Genomic DNA, 8,405 nt, shown 5'->3' with positions numbered 1-8,405 from the left:
TTAATGGGTATAGAGTTTCAGTTTTGAAAGATGAAGAGTTCTGGAGATGGAGAGTGGTGATGGTTGCATAACAGTGTGACTGTACCTACCACCACTGAACTGAACACTTTAAATTGGTTAAAATGCCAAATTTAATGCTCTGTGTATTTTACCACAATTAGAATTTTGTATGGAAAACAAAAACAAATGTTCTGGCTTCCAGATTCCTATAGAATAATGAGTCACCTAAATTTGAATCTCTCCGTACATCCTAAAAACAAACAAAACCATCTATGACTACAACATAATTTACAGGCAGAGAAAATTATAAACCCCATTTTATATAAAATGGTATATACATCCAAAACCAGCAGATCCAGTTACAGAGCCAGGCTCTAGAAGAGAAGCCAAGGCCGCACAGAAAGACTAAATCATCACCAGAAAAAGGGAGTCCCATCTTGAGTGGAGAAATACTGACAATATGTCTCAGATCTGGTAGATGAAAGAACTGAAACATATTTTAAAAGGGGGCGAAATTGCTTGAGGCTGGAAATGGCAATGTTGCAAAGGCAAGAGCAAAGGCAGGAGGAAAGAGGCAACTTAAGAGCTGATGGTGAAGAGAAAGGAAGCAAGCAGTGAATAAGAGTCCCAGGCTGGGCAAGTGGCTCACTCCTGTAAACCCAACACTATGGAAGGCCAAGGAGGGTGGATATCCTAAGCTCAGGAACTCAAGACCAGCCTGGGCAACATGGTGAGACCCCTATCTCTACAAGACTAAAATAAAATATAATATAATTTAATTTAATTTAAAAATTTAGCCAGGCAAGGTAGCACATACCTGTGGTCCCAGCTACTCCAGAGGAGGCTGAGGCAGGAGGATTGCTTGAGTCCAGAAGGCAGAGGTTGCAGTGAGCCAAGATGGTGCCACAGCATTCCAGCCTGGGTGACAGAGACAGACCCTGTCTCAAAAAGAAAAAGAAAATTAAAAATCCCACTGAAATAAAAGAGAATCACAGAAATCACAAGACATCAGCCAGTGCTCTACTCAAAAAAAGGGCTATGTGGGGGGAAAATGCATTTTGTTCTATCAACAAAAGAGGGCACTCTTGAACTAAGAAAGCTGGTAAGGCACCCAAACTCCTGCCTCATTTGCAGTTGCTGAAATTGGAAAAAAAAAAAAAAATATTTCGAAATGCACAGAAAATTGCAGACATAGTATATTAAAAATTTGTAAGTGAAAAATCTATATTTTTAAAAAACTCACCATGAGGCTGGGTGTGGTGACTCACACCTATAATCCCAGCACTTTGAAAGGCCGAGGTGAGTGGATGACCTGAGGTCAGGAGTTTGAGACCAGTCTGACCAACATGGAGAAATCTCATCTCTACTAAAAATACAAAATTAAGGCCGGGTGCGGTGGCTCAAGCCTGTAATCCCAGCACTTTGGGAGGCCGAGGCGGGTGGATCAGGAGATCAAGAGATCGAGACCATCCTGGTCAATATGGTGAAACCCCGTCTCTACTAAAAATACAAAAAATTAGCTGGGCATGGTGGTGCGTGCCTGTAATCCCAGCTACTCAGGAGGCTGAGGCAGGAGAATTGCCTGAACCCAGGAGGCGGAGGTTGCGGTGAGCCGAGATCGCGCCATTGCACTCCAGCCTGGGTAACATGAGTGAAACTCCATCTCAAAAAAAAAAAAAAAAAAAAAAAAAAAAAGTTGGGGGGGGGGGGGGGGAAAAAAAAAAAATACAAACCCCGGGGAGGGAGGGGAAAAAAAATCTCTTGAACCCAGGGGGCGGAAACAAAAACACGCCAATGCAAACCAACCAGGGCAAGAAGAGTGAAACTCCATCTCAAAAAAAAAAAAAAAACCTCACCATGAAACCAAAAAATGAAAACACAATATTCCAACCTAAATTAAATAATCTTAAACAACCATTTGGTAACATGAAAAAAAATACCAAGGATCACAAAAATAACTCAGAACATAAATTGACAAAGAACAAAAACAGTAAGAAAACAGTTTGCAAAAAAGGAGCAGAAATAGAAAAAAAATCAGAAAATAAAACTAAATTATAAGATGTCCAAAGAGGAAGAGCTTTTACTTAAAATATATTAACTGGTATTAAGGAAAGGTATTAAAACAGCCAATAAAATAAAAATAAAATCAAGAAAGCAATTAAAAGGATCAGCGAGAAAGTGGTATAGAAGCCAAGATCCAACATACATTGCCATCTCTGAAGAATAAAATAATGGAACAGATGTAATCTTCAGAACTATAATACAAGAAAACTTGGGTCTACATATCGAAAGGAAACCTAGAAAAGTTTATATAGAATAATCAAGTCTGAGGTATCTCTTAGAACATCCATTAGATTTGAAAGAAAAAGATTCTCTGGGTCTCAGGCATAAAGGATGAGAAGATACAAGTATCCAGGTAACTGTCAGAACAAACACAGGAACATTACTGAACACTGAAAAAAACTTTAAAAGTTAAGAGTTTGGTTGGTTTTGTTTTTTGTTTTTAAGAACTTCCTTACTTTCTAGCACTAAGAGATGCTCCGCATCCATCTCTGTATTTTCTGCCCGGTACTAAAATCAGCCTTTTCTCCAAGGAGCCCTGGTTCTTTTTATCCTGGAAAAGGAGCTGAACTTCAGCAGTAAAAGGGCTGGAGAGCGCCCGCGGGTCTCGAACAACCCAGAGAGGTGGTTAGAATGTACCCGAAGTAACCGCTGAGCTAAAGCCAGCCCGGAAGCTGCTTCAGGATTATATTTTCTTGACTGGTGAGAAAGACCTACGTCACAAAGAATGAGTCAAAACATGAGTGCTTTAGCATGATTCAGAGTCCAGGACTGTCCAACCCGCTCCACCTCCAGGCATTTGGAGAGCGTCCATCTGGGGACACACAGCAGTGACAAGGACTCAGCCTTCCCCTAACCCCTGGAGAGTTCTTTGGCACTTGTGGCTCCCGGCTTATTCTCTCGTTCTCAGCAGTCACCTGGTCCACAGGTATCCACACGCCCCCACCTCCTTCGTCTCAAATCAACTTTTACAACTAGTGCTTTGTCAGGGGAGTGGAGTCTTTACAAGCTGTAAATTGTATTTCAGACCTTATCTTAGAACTTCCCTGCTAAACTAGATAAACCTTACAACCCCTCCCCAGGTGAAACTTCCTGTTACGCTTTATTTATTTTTATATTTTTAGAGACAGAATCTCTCTCTGTCACCCAGGCTGGAGGGAAATGGCCCCATCTAGGCTCAATCCATACGCCCCTCTTAGCCTCCCAAGTAGCTACGACTACAGGCACAGGCCAATATGCCCAACTAAATTTTTCTTCTTTTCTTCTTTTCCTTTTTTTTGAGATGGATTCTCCACTGCAATCCAGTCGCCAAAACTGGATTGCAGTGGTACCATCTCGACTCACTGCAGCCTCCACCTCCTAATTTCAAGTAATTCTCATGTCTCAGCCTCCCAAGAACTGGGACTACAGGCATGTGCCACCACACCTGGCTAATTTTTGTTCTTTTTAGTAGAGATGAGGTTTCACTATGTTGGCCAGGCTGGTCTCAAACTCCTGACCTCAAGTGATCCACTCGCTTTGGCCTCCCAAAGGGCTGGGATTACAGGCTTCAGCCACCATACCCCACCTTTTTTTTTTTTTTTTTTGAGACAGAGTCTCGTTCTGTTGCCAGGCTGGAGTGCAGTGGTACAATCTCGGCTCACTGCAACCTCTGCCTCCTGGGTTCAACTGATTCTCCTGCCTCAGCCCCCCGAGTAGCTGGGACTACAGGTGCGTGCCACCATGACCAGCTAATTTTTGTATTTTTAGTAGAGACAGTGTTTCACTATGTTGGCCAGGATGGTCTTGATCTCCTGACCTCATGATCGGCTTCCCAAAGTTCTGGGATTACAGGCGTGAGTCACCGCACCCAGCCTATTTCCGTTTTTAATACCAGTGGAATATCTATTCCTTTTATGTTCACAGTAAACAGCTAACTTTTCCTCCCAAAATTCATACTTGTCTCCAATTAACCACGGTTTATATTTCACTGTATACCCTTACAGTCCTTTTCCTCAATCTGCATATGTAACTCTACACAAAACATAACGTTTTTCTTGGCTTGCTGGGAATCCGGTTGTTGCATATTGCTTATTTAACGGCATGTCTTGGAGATCCTTCTGCTCACTGCATATAAACCAAATTCATTTGTACTGTAACAACTGCATTATATTCAAGTATAAATGTACTAGTTTTAAGATTCGCTATCATAACACTTAAGTAATATACATCCTGGTACACATATGTACATATACACAAGTATGTTGTTAGAATATGCTGAATTAAAGAATCTGCACACATATTTGGAGACAGTTAAGGGAGAAATGCAAGAGGCCTTAAGGGTGCCTGAAGCCACAGGACCATCTTAAGTCATAAGGATCATCTTTTGTTCCCCAGGTACTTTGAAGGGCAATTACACTCGAATGTAAATTCCATGACATCTGGTACTTTGATGCATTGCCCCGGAAGATAGTATCAGTGCCTCTAGCATGTTCACTCCCTAAGCAATGGTCAAATGGATATTCCTCAACCAGAATGCAATATTTCCATTGGTTTAAAAAGACCTGAAAGAAGCTCCTCTTTGAGATTTCTGAGTTATCTGAGATTGCTGTGGGCCCTTGAATTCCCATTCCCTTTCCTTCCCCAAGGCGCCACCTTGAGCACCTCCAAACACTCCATGACTTAGGTTCCCTTTGAGACTCAAACCACTTGCCAGTCCCAAGATAAAGATTCTGAAATTCAGAATTGCTTTTTAGATGTGACCAGAGGTAAGATCACACTATACCAAAAAGGGAGAGACATCCTTTGAAGCTAAATTGAGCTACGTACATGGTTTCCTGAAGAATGAGGCTGGGCACCATGGCTCACACCTGTAATCCCAGCACTTTGGGAGGCTGAGGTCAGGAGTTCAAGAGCAGCCTGGCCAACATGGTGAAACCCCATCTCTACTAAAAATACAAAAAAAATTAGCTGGGCGTAGTGGTGGGCGATTGTAATCCCAGCTACTCAGGAGCCTAAGGCAGGAGAATCATTTGAACCCGGGAAACGAAGGTTGCAGTGAGCTGAAATTGTGCCACTGCACTCCATCTTGGGTGAAAGAGCAAGACTCTGACTCTGACTCTGACTCAAAATAACAATAATAATAATAAATAAATAAATAAATAAATAAATAAAAATCAGGTAAATTGAGCTGGGTACAATGGTGCATGCCTAGAGTCCCAGCAACTTAATAGGCTGAGGCAGAAGGATCACTTGAGCCCAGGAGTTCAAAGCTGTTGCCCGCTACAATTATACCTGTGAATGGGTAGTGTCCTACAGCCTGGGCAACATAGTGAGACCCTCTTTTCTAAATAAAATAAAATTAAAAACCAGTTGAATAGTTAATTCCAAAAGTGAAGAGGATGTGAAAATGTGAAAATCAAAAGAGGGAGAGGGGGTTTCTGGAATGTTGGCAATGTTTTCTTAACCTTAGTAGTAATTATATGGAGTATACAGTAATGATGATATGGATTCATGTTATACGTATTTATTTAAATCTACGTATATACCTTATAAACTTTCTGCATGTATGTTATGTCTCACAGTTTTAAAATGTTTAATTAATGAACAGTAGAAAATTGATACAATCATCATAAGCATACATGCATCTACAATACAATCTTGAACTATATCAAATAAATTTTAAAAATACATAAGTCAGCAATTGTAGTTGGAAATATTTCTAAGGACTGGAGATCAAACAGACCTGAAAATGTATGGATATGAATGAGGTGAAAAACAATTGTAAAGATATATAGATCCAAAATAGGCATTCTTTTTGAATATAATGTAACACAACAATAGATCACTTTTGGGCCATAAAGGAATCTTCAATAAATTCCAAAGAACCAATCCCATTCAGACAACATTCTCCTACTACAATGCATCCTGGAATTAACTTTTGTAAAAATGATAGCTAAAATAAAATCCCACGTTTGGAAACTAAGTAACGTATTACTAGATCAGACTCTGCTTAAAAAACACTTAGAACTAAGTAAAACACTACATGACAGAAACTGTGTTACACAACTAAAGCAGTACTTAAAGGTAAACTTACAGTTTTAAATTCATAATGATTAAGAAAGATTAAAATCAAATGAGCTGTTACAGGAGATATAACCTCACATCCTTCAGGATAGCTACTGTCAATAACACACACACACACACACACACACACACACACACACAGAGACAGAGAGAATAAGTGTTAGTGTAGATGTGGAGAAATTGAACTCTTATGCATTATTAGTGGGAATGTAAAATGATATAACTGCTATAGAAAATAGTATGACAGTTACGTAAATAATTAAAAATAGAATTACCATATAATCCAGCAGTTTCACTTCTGGGTATATACCCAAAGGAATTGAAAGCAGGACCTCAAACAGAAATTTGTATGTTCATGTTCGTAGCGGCATTGTTCATAATAGCCAAAAGGTCAAAACAACCCAAATGTCTATCGATAGATGATGGCTAAACAAAATATTCCATTTTAATAATATTCCATTATAGTATTCACATACAATCAAATATTACTGATCCTTTTTAAAAAGGAATGAAATTGTGGTACATGATACAACATGGATGAACCTTAAGAACATTGTGCTAAGTGAAATAAATTAGTCACAAAAAGACAAATACTGTATGATTTTCTTTGTGTGAGCTATCTTGGTTAGTTTTATTTATAGAGACAGCAGGCTGGCGGTTGGTTGGGATTATTGGTGGTGGTGGGTGGTGGTTAGTTAATGGGTATAGAGTTTCAGTTTTGAAAGATGAAGAGTTCTGGAGATGGAGAGTGGTGATGGTTGCATAACAGTGTGACTGTACCTACCACCACTGAACTGAACACTTTAAATTGGTTAAAATGCCAAATTTAATGCTCTGTGTATTTTACCACAATTAGAATTTTGTATGGAAAACAAAAACAAATGTTCTGGCTTCCAGATTCCTATAGAATAATGAGTCACCTAAATTTGAATCTCTCCGTACATCCTAAAAACAAACAAAACCATCTATGACTACAACATAATTTACAGGCAGAGAAAATTATAAACCCCATTTTATATAAAATGGTATATACATCCAAAACCAGCAGATCCAGTTACAGAGCCAGGCTCTAGAAGAGAAGCCTAGAAGTCTAGAAGGTGGGCAGATCTCTTGAGGTCAGGAACTCAAAGACCAGCCTGGGCAACATGGTGAGACTCCTATCTCTACAAAAACAAAAGAATAAAATAAAATAAAAAATTTAGCTGGGTGAGGTAGCACATACCTGTGGTCCCAGCTACTCAGGAGGAGGCAGAGGCAGTAGGATTGCTTGAGCCCAGGAGGCGGAGGTTGCAGTGTGCCGAGATGGCACCACTGCAGTCCAGCCTGGGAGACAGAGACAGAGCCTGTCTCAAAAAGAAAGAGAAAATTAACAGTCCATAAGAGAGAATCACAAAATCACAAGATATCACAAGAGTGATAAAATCACAAGAGTGCTCCACTCTCCAAGAAAGGGAGGAACATGCATTTTATTCTACCAACAAGAGAGAGCATTCCAGTGGCTAACACCTGTAATCCAAGCACTTTGGAAGGCCAAGACGAGTGGATCACCTGAGGTCAAGAGTTTGAGACCAGCCTAGCCAAAAGGGTGAAAACTGGCCTCTACTAAAAATGTAAACTTATCTGGTCATGGTGACACATGCCTGTAATCCCAGCTACTGGGGAGGCTGCAGCAGGAGAATTGCTTGAACTGGAGTCGCAGAGGTTGCAATGAGCCGAGATTGCGCCATTGCACTCCGGTCTGGGCAATAAGAGCAAAACTCCATCCCCCCCCAAAAAAAGAAGGTACTTTTCAACTAAAAAAGCTGGTAAGTCACCCAAACTACTGCCTGATTTCCAATTGCTGAAACTGGAAAATAATACATTTCAAAATGCACAGAAAATTGCAGGCATATTATATAGAAAAATTTTAAGTAAAAATCATATATATATTTTTTTAGATGGAGTCTCTCCCTCTCTTGCCCACGATGGAGTCAGTGGTGTGATCTTGGCTCACTGCAACCTCTGCCTCCTGGGTTCAAGTGATTCTTTGGTCTCAGCCTCCTGAGTAGCTGGGACTACAGGCGCCCACCACCCGCCCAGCTAATTTTTGTATCTTTAGTAGAGATAGGGTTTCACCATGTTGGCCAGGCTAGTCTCCAACTCTTGACCTCATGATCTGCCTGCCTCTGCCTCCCAAAGTGTTGGGATTACAGGCGTGAGCCACCTGGTCCAGCAAAAACAAAATTTTTTAAAAAACTAACCATGATGGGCCGGGCGCGGTGGCTCAAGCCTGTAATCCC

The sequence above is a fragment of the Cebus imitator genome, unplaced genomic scaffold, assembly GCF_001604975.1.
Source record: "Cebus imitator isolate Cc_AM_T3 unplaced genomic scaffold, Cebus_imitator-1.0 Scaffold76, whole genome shotgun sequence".
NCBI classification, from domain to species: domain Eukaryota; kingdom Metazoa; phylum Chordata; class Mammalia; order Primates; family Cebidae; genus Cebus; species Cebus imitator.
The sequence above is the reverse complement of the archived record's forward strand: the minus strand, read 5'-3'. Positions refer to the sequence as shown.